At 38.3% G+C, this 16,435-nt stretch overlaps 1 protein-coding gene and 1 non-coding gene across 13 annotated transcripts in view; both read right to left on the minus strand.

Annotated features, from left to right (window-relative positions):
• Window positions 1-16,435, minus strand: part of NPAS3 (neuronal PAS domain protein 3) — a 908,953-nt gene that overhangs the window by 845,221 nt on the left and 47,297 nt on the right. The gene's annotated exons all lie outside the window — the stretch shown is intronic.
• Window positions 9,608-9,714, minus strand: LOC111766692 (U6 spliceosomal RNA). Its single transcript, XR_002798659.1, has one exon. It is a non-coding gene; the product is annotated as a U6 spliceosomal RNA (small nuclear RNA).

Consider the following 16,435-nt stretch of genomic DNA (forward strand, 5'->3'; position numbering starts at 1 on the left):
TATTGTTAATTACTGACTTAGAAAAACATGGAGATTGTTTCTACCAGATTTTATTTCTCTTCTTACTGTGATTCTCTGCTCCTAGATTTGAGGATCAACTCTCTTCATGACAATTTTTACCAGCACGTGACTGTCTATCACACTTGACCAAGGCTTGCCCCGCACCATCTGCTTCCTCACAGATGAATACAGATGGGAAAAATCAAAGGACAGCATCACCTAGAATTTTATAAATTCATTTTCATGTCACACTTGGACACACTGTGATTTTAGACACCATCCATATTTGTTTTAAACATATCATGTTTATTTGCATAAAGACCAGTGCAGTATCTATGTTATTTGTCTTCTATGTCTTCTATGTCCATGTTATTCATCTTCAATTCATTTACATATTGAACAATTATTTACTAAACATATACTGTGCACCAGGTACTATTCTATATCTCTAGCATATATAGCAACCCTCCCTACTTATCCTCATGGAGGGGGAAAAAAAGAATAAATAAATATACATGTATTGAATTAAGGAAAAACAAAATAAAGAAATGGAGTGACCAAAACAAAGGAACAAGAAGTAACTATTTAAGAAATGTGGCATTGGTGTGGAGAAAGTGGTCATGGTGGCTCCTGGGGGTAGGGAGTAGGAGGAAGAGATGTGATGTGGGGGCATTTTCAGGACTTGGGTGGTGCTGCAGGGACAGTTACCGGACATTGTATGTCCTCCCATGGCTCACTGGGTGGACTGTGGGAGAGTGTGGGCTATGGTGTGGACCATTGACCATGAGGTGCAGTGGTGCTCAGAGATATATTCACCAAATGCAATGAATGTCTCATGATGCTGGAGGAGTTGTTGTTATGGGGGGAGGAGTGGGGGGAGGGGGTGGGGGGTATATGAGGACCTCTTATTTTTTTAATGTAACATTAAAAAAATAAAGGAAAAAAAAAGAAGTAACTATTTGATAAAGGATGATCACCTAAATGAGTTTAAGATGTGAGGCATGTGAATATTCCAGCTAAGTGCACTGAGGTAGGAACAAGTGGACAAAGCTGAGTGAGCAAGAGGGAAGGTGGTAGAAAACACTAGCAGAGAGAGAGCCAGAAACCAAATCATTCAGGGCCTAGGAGGCGTTGCTAATGTGATTGAAAAACTTTGTGCAGAAAGTGACTTGTTCTAATTTTTATTTTGTAAAACTAATTCTGATTTCTCGGTGAATAAGAGACTGTAGAGTGGACCAAAGTTACAATAGGGGATGATGTATTCATTGTAGGATAATGGTAGCTTGGCCTAGGTATGGTAAAGGTGTTGAGAAGTAAACAGATTCAGAATATATTATAAATGTAGAGTCAAAGAGATGAGGTGAACGTGGAGTGTGAAAGAGATGATTCAAGGATGAAGCTGATCCTACAGATGTGAGGTACTATACAGAATGTTCAAAGGTGACTTCCAGATTTCAGGTCTCAGTAGTCTAGTCTTTATAAGTAATGACCACATGTATAATCCTATAATTCATTACTACTATGTTTTCTTTTCTTGACCGGCATTGTAAAAAATGAGTAATAAGAGGAAAGAATGATTAATGGGTGGAGGGCAAGATAGAGAGATGTATTAGTATAGTAAAACAAGTATAGCAAAATATTCAATTTAGAATCAGTGGGTATTTCCTGTAAAAGACTTTCAACTTTTCTGTATGTTCAAAAATATTCATAAAATGTTGAAGAAAATCTGCACCAAATTTATTTGACTGTGGAGCCATTTTTTCAGAGATCACCTCCCTTAGACTGGTGCTCCATGAAAATGATCTAGCCTAATCCACTTATATTATCCAGAAAGTTTGAATGACTTGTTTTATTTATTTTTTGAGGTACCAGAGCTGGAGATTGAACCCAAGATCTCATATGTGGGAGGTTAGCACTCTACCACTGAGCCACATTGGCTCCCCTGAGTTGGTTTTTTTCATTTGTTTGTTTGTTTGGGGGATTTTTTTGTCTCCCTCTAGGAGGTACCAGGAACCATACCTGGGACCTCCCATGTGGGAGGCAGGCACTCAACTGCTTGAGCCACATCCACTTTCCCTACATTTACTTTTCATATCCTATGTTTCAAGTAAATGCCTTTAATATCCAGGCCCACTGGGTGACACTAACCACAAGCCTATCCCTTTTCAACTAGAAAATCTACTAGGACTCTTCTCTGGCTTTAGGCCCTTCTCTAATCCTGCAAAAGCAAAGGGCCACTGCAGTGTTTGCCTGAACAAAGCAGCTTCTTAGCTTTAACTCCATCTCTAATATTTTATAAAATCCGTCTACTGCAACTTGACAGGCCCTGACACACAATAGTAAAAATTCTCTATCCTGAGTAAATTTTGATCCCTATTCTCAGAAGCTATTGATGGTTCCAATGGCCTTTTTTTTTTTAATATTTTTTTATTTCTCCCCCCTCCCCCCCCGTTGTCTGCTCTCTGTGTCCATTCACTGTGTGTTCTTCTGTGACTGCTTCTATCCTTATCAGCAGCACCAGGAATCTGTGTTTCTTTTTGTTGCATCATCTTGTTGTGTCATCTTGTTGTGTCAGCTCTCTGTGTGTGCGGGGCCATTCTTCGGCAGGCTGCACTTTTCTTTTGTGCTGGGCGGTTCTCCTCACAGAGGACACTCCTTATGCATGGGGCTCCCGTATGCGGGGGACATCCCTGCGTGGCACAGCACTCCTTGCAGGCATGGGCCAGTTCCACACGGGTCAAGGAGTTTGAACCATGGACCTCCCATGTGGTAGGCGGATGCCCTATCCTTTGGGCCAGGTACGCTTCCCCCAGCGGCCTCTTGGATCAAATGAAAATTCCAATTCAAATGATGATTTCCACACTTAAGCGCCTTCATCTCCATTCAATACATTAATTCAAAAAGTATTTGTCTAGTAATCACTATATGCCTAATTGTATGCTCTAAGCTATATGATATAGTCCCTGCACTTACAGATCTTAATAATTAATGTGGAGAGACAAATAGGCCCGCAATATAAATTTTTACAGAAATGGGGCTTTATATTAACTACATGCCCACAGGAGTGAGGAGAACACAGAAGTCAAAAATTACTAGGAGCCAATGTGTTACAATACATAGGGCATAAGCTGGGGCTTGCTCAAGAAAGGTGCAGAACAAAATATTCTTCAGGGGAAGCTCATGGCTCCAGGGTGGGAATTAGCATTCTCAAAATTCAGAGACTAATGTGACCAGCCTGCTTGGTGAAGAGTGCTCCTATGAAGAGAAGTCAGAAATGAGGCTAGAAAGGAGGTAGAGCAGAATAATCCTGGTTCTTTAGGTCAAGGATCTGGAATACACCTTCACAAAGAAGAGGAAAAGAGAGGTTACTGAGTGAGGATATAGGAAAAAGAAAGTGATTATCTAGTAGCAATATTCAAAGTAGAATGATAAGTAGGAAATTATTATACCACTGCAATCTTTAGGAGAGGAAGTCACTGATAAGAGTGTGCATAAGATGAAAGAAGAAAAGAAGGAACAGATAGAAGAGACATTCTGAAGGAACACTGTCTCTACAACAGCATGCTAAGGTAAAAGGATAAAAAAGTTTTTGATAAAAAATAATGAATAAGGAAGCCAGGGAAAGAGGATAGTGATTTTGAGGTGATGGCAAGACATCTAAAATTCACCAGGCAAACTGAGGAGACCAAACTAAATTTCAGGTGAAAAATAAAGACATGATCTAGATTTGGAAGATACTAGCATTAAAGTCATAGCAAGAAACTGCTATGTAGTTCCCAAAATTCATGTTTGTTCCTCCTGGGTACCACCTAGATTACATTTTTTGGCCTTTTTTGCTCTGGAGTGTGGCTATGTGACTGAGTTCTGGTCAACGGAATGTGGGTAGGGTTACTACCAAGCTGGGCCCATCTGCACCTCCCATAGATAATATTCCATTTGACTGAAGAAGACTCTTATCTGGAAGAAAGGAGCCTTGATCCCTGAATGACTGCAGAGAATAGACACATACACACACACACAGGGAGATTACTACTGGATCCGATGTGAGAAGTAACAATGATTGTATTATATCACTAATATTTGGGTTTGTTTATATAGCAGTTAGTCTTCTCTGATATGGTTGGTTTCTCAAAAGAAACCTATGTCCTACAAAAACTCAGCTCTTCAGCAAACCTTATTGCCATCCACAAATAGCCTGCTAACTTCCTCTTTTTTTCATTCATTTCATTCTTACATCCCAAAATTATATCCCCCACTCTAATCCTTGTTTGTTGTTCCCATCCTCGACATTTTTGCATAAGTTTTACATCCTGTAACAAAGCAGTTCCTGACTTACTAGCTGACAACAGTCACTGCAATCATTTTCCCAACCCCACAGCACATGTGCAAATATCTCTATCCATCTGTAACTGGTTATGACTATGTCTTTATGTTTATTTTATCTGTTATCATGTATCTCCATTTATATTTGTTCCTTTAGATTATAAACTCAATATGAACAAAGACTGTGTTTCCTATTTCCTTTGTAATTTCCTACATGCCTCATATATTCCCCTGCACTGTCAGTGCTCCATAAACTCAACTAATTGAAGTTTGAACATCTACTCATATACTTGTATTAGATGTGTAACAACTCACAAAAATCTGTGTCTATAACATAAATACATGCACAGTATTGCACTGCACCCTTGTTCATCCAACATCATCAAGGAATGAGCTGGCCTACAGAGTTAATCTTGGCAATCAAATGGAATGCAGCATGGAGGATCACAGTGGCTAAACAAAATAGCACAGTAATGAGCATCTGAGCCCTGAAATACTCTCTATTTAAATTTCATTTCAGTAAAGTGATTAAAATTGGTCTCCACTACACATCTGATAGGCAAGTAGTTCAATTTGATCAAAACTGGTTAATATTTATCTAACTTGACCAAAAACTGGTGAAAATATTTTCTCAAAGGCTTTTGACACTATCCAGACACTATTAGACCACCAACAACTCATTCTTTAAGACTCAACTGTATACCACATCACCTGTGATACTTCCTCTACTCTCCCCAGTGGAGTCAGGAGCTTCCCCCTTTGTGATACTAGACTCTTTTGCATAAATTTCAATTGTAGGATTCATTACACCATGTGGTAGCTGTGGACTTTTCTGTCTGCTTCACCCCAACACACTGTGAACACCTTGGGGACTTAAACCTATTTCTCTTCAAATCCCCAGAGCCTACACAGAACTTACAGCATTCTAAGCTATATTATTCAGGATATTTTTGATTACAGAAAGCTAAACAAGGTTCAGATAAAAAGGAATTGATTTACTGGATCATAGATCCAAACAACAATACGAATGACTGGGCCTAGGAAATAAATCATTAAAAAGGTTCCCCCCAAATATGTACTATCTTTGGAGCATCTTTACAAAATATAAGAAGCTTAAGTCAAAATTGCTTCTCCTTGAAAATATCAAGGAAAATAATTAGAAAAATAGACATGAAATTACTAGAAAAATTTCTTCAGGAAATTTATCCTGAAATATCCAGAGCTATGCACTGGATAATCATCTACAAAATGAGACTGTGTTTGACAAGAAATATAACATTTATAATAATCCCCATCTAATTCCTAACAGTATTCCTGTTGTAAACCACATTACAGAAAAGAAGTTCAACTGGATAGTCTTACCACAGCCAATAACTGATATTAAAGAAGCAAAAAATACTGTTTCAATCAAAACTTAAAAGGAAACTCTGAGTATCCACTATGTTCCTGGCACCACCAGGCACTGGAATACAAATATGAACAGGATGTAGTTCCAGCCCTGAAGGAGCATGCAGTATAATGAGGAGATGGACAGGGTCACTGCTGTCCTACATACAGTATAATGCTGTCTATAGTCAGATACTATGAGGGTAAGGAGGAGGAGAAAGAACTACTATTTTCTCAATAAGTGGCAAGGGTAGGGAATATTTTACAGAGAAGCTGACATTTCAGTTCCTCCTCAAAGGATGCAGTTGGGTCCTACCAAAAAGGACTGGTAGAAGAGCACAAGTCAACCTAGAGAATGACAAAAGAATACAGAGTCTTTTGGGAACACCAACTAATCCTGTGTGGGTGGAGAGAAAGTCTTGGGAGAAGGAAAGGCAGGATAGAAAATGGAATACTAGGTAGCAGGCTAACTGGAAAGTGTCTTAAACAGCAAGATAGAACCTGGATCCATTCTGTACACAAGAGGGAGCCAGTGAAAATTTTTAAAAAGGGAGTGAAAGTGAGAAAAGAAAGGCAGTTAGGGGGCTATTCCAGTTACCTGGATAAAGGATGGCAGAGCCTGAGGTAGGACCATGGTGATGGGAAAGAGAAGTGGGCAGACTGAAGAACAAATAGCAGAAAGACATAGGATGTAAGGAAGAGTAAAACTGAGCCCTAGGTTTCTAGCTTGAGTGACTGAATAGATGGTTTAACCATTAACTAAAGCCCTTAGTTAAAGGAAGAAAACAGGAAGGCTAATTTAGAAGAGCTGACTGTCTACAGAAGATGTCCAAGAGGTCATCAGGAATTCTGGACAAGGGATGAGGATATGTTTCACTGTAAGTTTAGTGATCATCAGGGCAAAGAGGATAGATGAAGGGCAGTCAAGAAAAGCAATTTTGAGAATGTTCATATTTGAGTGCAAGGTGAACTAAGACAATTCGAGTGAGATAAAAGCAGAAGACAAATAAAATGGACTCTGGCTGAGATAACAAGAGTTAAAGGCAAGATTTAAATTTTCCTTATTGTTGTCTTCTCCTGAAAGATTGGTTCCCAATTCATGGTCTCATGAACAGTTTCTCCATGAACAAAAACACTCAGTAGGATTTCTCTTCTTCAGATCAACAAATATTTAATGCCCCCCATGTCTGGCATATTTACATATATCATCTTCTGTAATTTTGAAATGAGCCCCCTATGGATATTATTCCCAATCTGCAAGTGATAATCCAGGGTTTGGAAGGGTTAAATAATTTGTATCAAACCACACAGTGGGGGTCAAAACAAGGGTTTGAACCTATATTCCTTCGACTGTACTGAGATGCCTCCTTCTTCAGTTTCCCTATTAAAACAATCCTCTTTCTTTTCCGGTCTTCTTTACAACATTTTTCTGAGTTATTAGTTTCATTAGTAAAATGATACTTGTTTCAAAATGAGATTCATGATTCAAAAAACTCAAAGTACCTTAAAATGCAAAACATAAATCTAGAATTGTGATCCAATTTTTTAAAATTTAAGGTCCCAATAACAGTTATCTTGTAGATGTCATCAAAATTAGATTTTTAAATATCAAATCATTTTTATTCAATTTACTTAACATTTTTCTTGAAGGAAAAATATTTGTGTGCATTTACAAGGGTTCATTATTATAGTTTTGATAAATTTTTTGTCTTTTGTTGAGAAGTATGAGTGGTATTAACCTATCTTAACTCTTCGTTGAACAGGACACAGACTTAATATACAGGAGTCACTTTGCAAATATCTGTTCTAACAGAATGGTGAAGTACTGTGCAATTCCAAAAGTATTTGCGTTTTCCTCAATAGTGTGCATTTAAGTACAAAGATAAGTACTTATATATTTACAATACTTAGGGAATTCATAATATATTATTTCAAGTAAAATAATAAATAACTACCTATGTTCACCATCTATACCTCCTCCCCTTCCCCAGAGAGTACCCAGTTTTCCATCACCCCTCTTTAACTTGCAAAACTCAAAGGAGGATATCTCTGCAAACTTGCTGGTTCCCTTTCCCTGGGGCAGAAGGTAATTAATTTGGCTTAGAAATCCTCCTCTTCAAATTCCTTCTGGGCTATGATAAGCTAAGATCCTATTTATGTAAACAAAGTGCTTAATTAAACAGAGTACCTGATAATGTCCAAAAGAACTGGAAAGAGATTTATGCTGCCATTTTACTCATCAAAGTTTGACTATATTTATGGAGCCATGAAGGCATACCAGTCTTTAAAAAGGTAATATTTGCTTTTATTTTTTAAGTTTTTAACTAACTTCACCTTCATTCAAAATTAAAAGCATATTCAATGAAAACTGATAGAAGAGAATGATCAATTTACAGTGGGAAATAAAAGCAAGGAGTCTGACACTTATACCTTTTAAATGGAAAATAACAGACATTGACCTAATAGAAACATGGTAAATAAAAATTTGGGGAAACGGACTTTGGCCCAGTGGTTAGGTGTCCGTCTACCATATGGGAGGTATGCGGTTCAAACCCCGGGCCTCCTTGACCCGTGTGGAGCTGGCCATGCGCAGCGCTGATGCGCGCAAGGAGTGCCGTGCCACGCAGGGGTGTCCCCCGCGTGGGGGAGCCCCACGCGCAGGGAGTGCGCCCGTGAGGAAAGCCGCCCAGCGTGAAAGGAGGGAGCAGCCTGCCCAGGAATGGCGCCGCCCACACTTCCCATGCCGCTGACGACAACAGAAGCGGACAAAGAAACAAGACGCAGCAAATAGACACCAAGAACAGACAACCAGGGGAGGGGGGGAAATTAAATAAATAAATAAATCTTTAAAAAAAAAAAATTTGTATCTACCATCAATGTTATCAGTAGCCACATCTAAGTATGAACTCTCCTTTCCCCTTTGTGTATTTTATTACATTTTCTTCTTAATTTTCTCACCTCATTTAATCTCCTAACAACACAACTCAAGGAATTGCATTTGATTTACATTTTCCTCTTGAATATCTCCATGAACCTCCTCAAAAGGTCATTTTGGTTTTCCTTCTTTGAATTTTTTGTTGTTCCTAATTAAACCAGTAAAACTGGACGGTCACAGACATATATATGGAGCCCTGTCCTTTCTCACAAAGCTCTGTCTTTAAGGGTCTGCTGATCATTTCTACTCTGATGTAGCAATGTCAACACAAATGCAACACTGTCTTAAGTGAATCACCATTTTCCTTGCCAAACCAGCTCCATATCTCAATCTTCCTATTTTAATTATTCATATCTTCACTCTTCTGGTTATTCAAATTCTGAAGTGATCTTGGACTCATTTTTCACCTTTATCCTGACTTCAGTCCCCTATTCATGATTTTATGGGTCTTCATATGATTTTTTCAAGAATGATAATTCATTAATATTTAGTGCTTTCATATGAAGATATAAAATTTGGCACAGAAAATATAGTCGTGGCACTTCCTGGCTCCCTATTTCCCCCCTACACTTTTTTTTTCACTTTAAAAAAATTCTTTTAAAGAATCCTTAGATTACATAAATGTTACATTAAAAATATAGGGGATTTCTATACTCCCTACCCCCAACACACACTTTCCCACATTAACAGCTTTCATTAGTGTGGTACATTTGTTACAATTCATGAACACATATTGAAGCACTGCTACTAACTGTGAACTATAGTTTACATTATGGTTTACCCTCTGCCCCACACAACTGTACAGGTATAATAAAATATATAATGACCTGTATCCATTATTGCAATGCCATGCAGAACAATTCCAATATCCAGAAAATGGCGCCATGGTACACCTATTTTTCCCTCTCCCTCCCCTCAGAACCTCCGGTGGCCACTCCCTTTGTATTAGTGACAAAAGTTCTTAAAAATATGGAACGCTTCATGACATTGCATGTCATCCTTGTGCAGGGACAATGCTAATCTTCTCTGTATTGTTCCAATATGAGTATATGTGCTGCCAAAGCAAGCACCCCCTACCTTCTAAAATAACAACTATATCAGCTTACCTGCAAGTGAGCTCCATGCATGTCAGGCTCCTTGACACATATGGTTCTTAACCTAAGGGCATGCAGTGAGCCAGCATTTGCTAGTCATCTCCCACTACCTCAGGTACAGACACTGCCTGTACTTGGGGGCTAAACAGTGGCATCTTCCAAACAGCTGAAAATCAACCTATCTATGAAATTCTACCATAACAATAACCAATATACCAGAGCAGAAATAAACACTCATCTTAAAAGTAACAACAAGCCTTCAAGCTACCAAGATTTGATTATTACCTGATGACATAAAGAAAAACTATGACACTCAGAAAGGAATTCAACCACAGGTACCACTAGAAAATGCTGGACATGCCCTTCCACACACTACTCATGGGGAACCTGCCTCAGTTTATAGATTCTGAGCAATGCGGCCCCACTGACCAGTTGATGGGCAATGACAGCACCAGACCATCACAGTCTGATTCACCCAACTTCCCCATTCTGGCTCCAAGCTCACTGAGTCCATTCTGAGTGGGATCCAGTTCTCCATGTCAGAAAGGAATGTTCAAGTCTTGCCAAGACATGCATTCCATCTGTGTGATTGTACTTCTCATTGTAAGTGAATAATTTGACATCCTGGTTTCATTACCCTCTTGATGAACATGGTTAATGTGAGCCCACCTGTGGGGGGGGGGAGTAGAGAGAGAGAGAGAAAGAGAGACAGAGAGCTGCATCGAGTCTGACAAAATCAGACTTCTGTGTTGGCTGAGCTGAGTTCCAGACCCTATGCCAGATCTAGTGAAATAAGCAAGGCAATGAACGCTTTATTGTGAGGCCCAAAGGGGGATGCAATAGTAAGTATTTTTAAACTAGCCCTGAATTATAATTTATAATCTCAAATATATGCGATGACATTTATAATCCAATCAAACTGCTTTGAACTATGCATGGAATATGATCAGAATAATGAAAATTAAGAGAGGTAAAGTAAGTATCACTGATATTTTGATATTTTTTTATCTTGATACGATGTGTATTATTTTTACAGCTTTGAGAGTGGGAAAGGGAAGAAGTTTACCTACATTCATTGATATCATAAGAATATAAACAAAGGGTCCAGTACAACTGGTACCTTGTACAGCAACAAAGAAATATGCTTCTTGTGTTGTTAGAGAAACTTGGAAGATGAAAAGAAACCTAAAGATACCAAGGATATGTGTCACCAAAATGCCAGTTATCCCTCAACCTGAGAACCTTCATTCCACAGAGGTAAGAACTCTAAGGTAGTTTTAGAAGGCGGCATTATCAATCATGTCTAGATTACATTTTACACGGGAATTGACTCTGCTGGTATTATAACCCAATTAACAGGCAGGTTTTCCTAGAGAACATCAAGAGTATCAACACTCATCACAAATAATCACATTTATAGCTCTACAGGACCATCTAGACTCATCTTGTACCTATCCTACTGCAGCCTCTAGCAACAAATCTGACCAAGAATAAACACTGAATCCAAGTGAGTTAATCTTCCAATCACTTTTTTTTTTCAAGCCAAAAGGTATTTCTTAAAGGGCAACGCAAGTGTAAACACTTTCGAAGAGGGCCGCAGGCACAGGTTTGGACGTCTTTCAACCAGGAATAGCAGCAGTAGCCAATCACTTTTAAAAGACTATACTCACTCCTAGTTTTCAAGTTTTTATTGTCACTTCTTGTCAAGTTTATTATTTTACCTACTCAATTAGCCCACTGGTGGCCTTCCATTGTTCTTAGGAAATTTCCAAAACAGGTAACCAGGGAAAGGGGAAAATGATAGCACTCAGGTTAACCAAGTTTAAGTGCAGGTTATATAAAGTTGCATTAACCTATTTAGAAAATTTTAAGGAACAAAATTAATTGTGTTCACTACTTATTCTTCTTTTATAATAACTGGAATGCAAACTATTGTGCCGTATAGTTTTAAAATAATTACTGCGAGTCAATAATAGGCATTTGAAATGTAATAAATTGACAGCTAATCTACATTCATTCAATCATTCAACAAGCATTTGCTTATCAAATATTTCCAATTGTTTTCATATTCTGTGTTAATCGTCAAACATTTGAGTTTCTTCCATTTCAATTTTTAATAGAAGTCTCAATCCAAATTGAGACTCATCATCTTCTGGCACAAATATGCTACTCTTCCTACATTCCCTGTTTCAGAAAATAGAAACACAATTCACTGAGCCAGTAACCTGGGCTTACCATAACGCCCTCCATTTCCCTCACCCCCACCTCCATTCAGTTATTAATTCCTGTACATTTTACCTACTATAATTCTTACTGCTTTTGGTCAGGGTGCCACCTGACCTAGAAGACTATAAATGCCTCACACTGGGTAGGAAGTGAGTCTTCTACCATCTCACTTCCTTCCTCTCCCCTCCACACCACCAGAATTTTCCTTCTAAAATCTAACCACCCACTCCTAAGATGATTTTTGTAGCTCTTTCAGTTTTATTCAATTCCCAGGCAAAATGAGCACAGGGAATAGATGTGCTTCAAGCAGTTGGGCACCCACCTCCCCCATGAGAGGTCCCTATTAGGTTCCCAGTGCCTCCTAAAGAAGATGAGTTGATGCAACAAGCTGACACAACAAGCAAACACAATGAGCAGACACAACAAGCAGGGAGCAGTTGTGCCTCAATTGGTTGGGCACCCGCCTCCCACATGGGAGGTACCAGGTTCAGTTCCCAATGCCTCCCAAAGAAGATGAGCCAACATAACAAGCAACACAATGAGCAGAGACAATGAGTACACACAACAAGCAGAAAGAGTGAGCAGACACACGTACATGAGGGAGCCATCTCAAAGTGGGAGGGGAAACCACTGCACAAAAGATGAATTTCTAATGACTTCCCAAACAATAGCTTTCCAGACTCATTTCCTGCCTTATGACTATAGGTCTCCAGTCATAACCACCTAAACAGAGTTCTTTATGACTTTCCTTCTTTGTACCTGGAATGTCTTCCTCCATGTTGTCTGCGTGCCTACTATTTTTCTATCCTTTAAATCTTAAAGTGTCTGCCTTGCTCTTGGAATCCATTCATGAGCCTCCATAATGAGTCTGGTGCCTCATTCTGTGCCACCAGAACAACCTGTACCTGCCTCACCCACAGCATAGATTGTACTGGTTGCAACTGTTGATTTGCACGTTTATCTGTTTCCATTCTACCCACACTCAGGCTGGGTGAGCCTAAATGGCAGGCACCATATCTAATTCATCTGTGATCTCTAGCATCCTTCTGACTGTTACACAGTAGGTTCTCAATAAATGTTTTCTGAGTAACTAGATGATAGGGAAGATTTCTATAGGAGTTGTGTCCATGGGTTTCACAACTGGAGATACAGGATTAAGAAATCTGGAAGGAAATATAAATTGAAAAAGTCTTCTTGAGGGGTACAAGCTAGGTATTTGAGAGATTAAGTAAACCTTAAGAAGAATGGTAGAACACAAACAAGCAACATGGAGGCTGTGACAATTAAGACTCCAAAAGAGATAAATGTCTAATCTACTAAGCTCCTGGTGGTTCCCACTGTGACTACTGACATCCAAAGACAATACACCCCATTAGTGATATAAAGTCAGTTTCAACCTCTGGTATCATAATAAGAAGGGTATTATTTAAGTAGAAGATAGTCTCATTCTTCCCTTATAATACAGAGAAGCTGAAAGCTTGAAATCTAATCTTGGAGAAACAAAAACAAAACTAATACATAACAGCTTTTTGCCATTAGGTAAATTTAACCTATCAAACGAGATTTCACAGAATGCTTAATATGTGACTTAGATGCTATAAAGAATACAGAAGAAATATCAGATCACTACCCTCGTAGAGCACAATCACAGTGAGAGGAAAGGATAGTAGATATGAAAAAACATTAATAATCCAAGGTTAGGCATTGTGTAGACACCTGTCAGCACTGTGCACAGAGAAGTTTAAGGTAAGTACAAAGTATCAGGAGAGAATTCATAAAGTGATGGAAATAGAGCCAGGTTTGAGAAGACATGTCAGATTTTTTATGTGCAAAGAGGAAAGGAGAAAAGAATAACATGGATGAAGGCACAGAGGAAAAGATATGTATGCTATGTTCACAGGACAGTGAGGAGACAAATTTGACCAGAAAGTAAGAAGGCTATTCCTATTAAGAGGGAAAGGATATATGGTTAAGTAGACAACATAAAATAAAATACCATGTTATTTTAGTATTTATGTAAACTAGATACAGTATTTATATAAAAACTTTAAGCAGAAAGTGTCATAGAAAGTCATAATATATTCTTATCTGTAAGAAGGCAACTGGTATGTACAGCATAAACTTATATTTTTCTAAAATTGGTTTACTGCCACTACTCATAGTAATAAAATTAAGATAAAATATATTTGAAAACACATCATATGTGAACTAGGGTATATCCCAAACTGTGTGTTGTCTACTGGGATTAAGTGAAGGACAGTATTTTTCATGAAACAAAAGTTTGGCTTTTGGTTTTCCATCACTAGTCTACTGATATAATCAATAATTTCTGCATATAACCTCCTTATTTTCCTCAGATTTTCTGAAGTATTTTCTGAACGCTGAGCTACCTGGAAACAGAATGCTTTTTAGTACAACCCTACATCATCTAGTTGAGCTTCTTTCAATGCAAATGTAAGAAAGAACCAACTAACTGAACAAAAGTGAAAGCTACTGTTTTGTCCAGATCACACCATGGATTTTGATTTATGAAGTGGTGTTCAAGGGCTTTTTTAAAATTCGAAGATACTGACCATCCTGCCAATCTAAAAGTAGGTAGCTATAATTATTCTCTGTGAACTAAAGGAGAGGTGCAAGATGCTCTGTCATTCCATCAGCTTTCATTTGGAAAATGAAATCCGAATTCATAGATGAACACCCTGAATACCAACTACTATGCTTCTGAAGTATTTATTAGGTCTATAGAACATGAAGATCTGCGATTTCTTCAAACAATGTAATCGCTAATTCCTGGTGCCAGGTAATGGGAAATGTTAAGATCAGGTGTGATGGCTCTACTTTTCTCTCACTACTAAATAAACTTCATTCATGGCTGCAGTAATGCCCAAATGCAATATCCACACACAGGCCAGTGCACCTTAGAGTCCTCACCTACAGCATTAGTGTGTTTGCTGGTCATGCCAGAGAGTCTCAGGTCTATGTGACTTTGTATGAAAAAATCCTTACCTTATTTTACAAAAGGAGGTTAATTTAGCAAATTAAACAAGTTAAAGAAAGCTCTTGTTTTGTAAGGTAAAATGATTTAAAGTAATCTTTGCAAATAACTCAGTAACATCTCTACCTTTGTTCTAAGGTTCAAAAATGGGCAAGTAGAATTCCTGATTCCTTAAACCACTTTGGTCTTTGAAAATGTTCAGGTATTTTTTCCTACAAGTATTGTTTGATTTATTGAGACCTATTTCATTACTCATTCAACATATTTACTGAGTATCCACTATGTGCAGGCACTGTTTATAGATTGGTCAGGTTCTTATCTATTATTAATTCCATCTCAGAAAACAGATCATTAACATAGCATATGTGTCTGTTTCTATCCTACTGACATGTACAGAAGAAATCAAATTTTATAATTTCTAAATTAAAAGACAAGAGATTGAAAAAAAGTCTACTAAATATTGTCTTTAGCAAAGCACAGCTGTGGACAGGTAGAAAGGGAAGTCGTATAAGGTTAAAAGAATCATTTCTGAAGATAAGCTTAATAATTAAGAAAAAGAAAAAGAAAGGACGGAGACACTGAGGAAAAGAGGGAAGAAGCTGCCTTGCCAATTTGCATACAGGGCAACACTTATTGCAGTGATGGAAGGCAAAATATCAAAAACAAAGCTTTTGCATCTTTAAATTTCTTGATACCCCAATTTATTTTTACCTTAATTTTTCTAAGTTAATATGTATTCTATATTTAGCCTTTAAACTCATCACTATCTTCCATTTTACTATTAATGGAACCTGGCAATATATTGGGCTTCATTTTTGAAGAAGTTTTGGATCACAGAGAAGAGAGGTTCAACAATGGCAGGGGAGGAATACCGGTGTGGGATGTTATTGACAGGGACACATGGTTGGCAGGGAGTTCTCCAGGGCATATATCCAGGGTACATAAAAATGTTTGGATATTTTCATAATGGTTACAATTAAAAACAACAACTGAGGGAGTGCTAAGTTCCTAGTCAGGGGACCTCTATCACAGTCCCTAAAGGAACAGCAACAATCCCCCAAGTGCAACAGCAAAGACCAAAAAAGAAGGAAGATCCAACAATGAGTCCTTGATACTAATGACTATGCTTGTAAGCCTGTGCACCTGAAATAAGAACAAGGCCTAGAGCTGCGGGGTACCTAAGAGTTACCTCCTGAGAGCCTCCGTGTTGCTCAAATGTGGCCAGTCTCGAAGCCAAACTCAGCATGTATATGTGTTGCCTTCCCGCCAGCGTGGGACATGACTCCCGGAGATGAGCCTCCCTGGCACCGAGGGATTACTACCAAGTACCAGGTGATGATGTAACTAGAAAATGACCTTGAATAAAAGGGTCAACTCGGACCAGCAGAATATCTCAGTCTACATGTAATACCAGGAGTTAAAAATGATTTTTGACCTGAATAAAAGGGGGAAATGGAAAAGACAAATGAGTTTATA

Source organism: Dasypus novemcinctus, chromosome 3 (genome assembly GCF_030445035.2).
Source record: "Dasypus novemcinctus isolate mDasNov1 chromosome 3, mDasNov1.1.hap2, whole genome shotgun sequence".
Classification (NCBI taxonomy): Eukaryota; Metazoa; Chordata; class Mammalia; order Cingulata; family Dasypodidae; genus Dasypus; species Dasypus novemcinctus.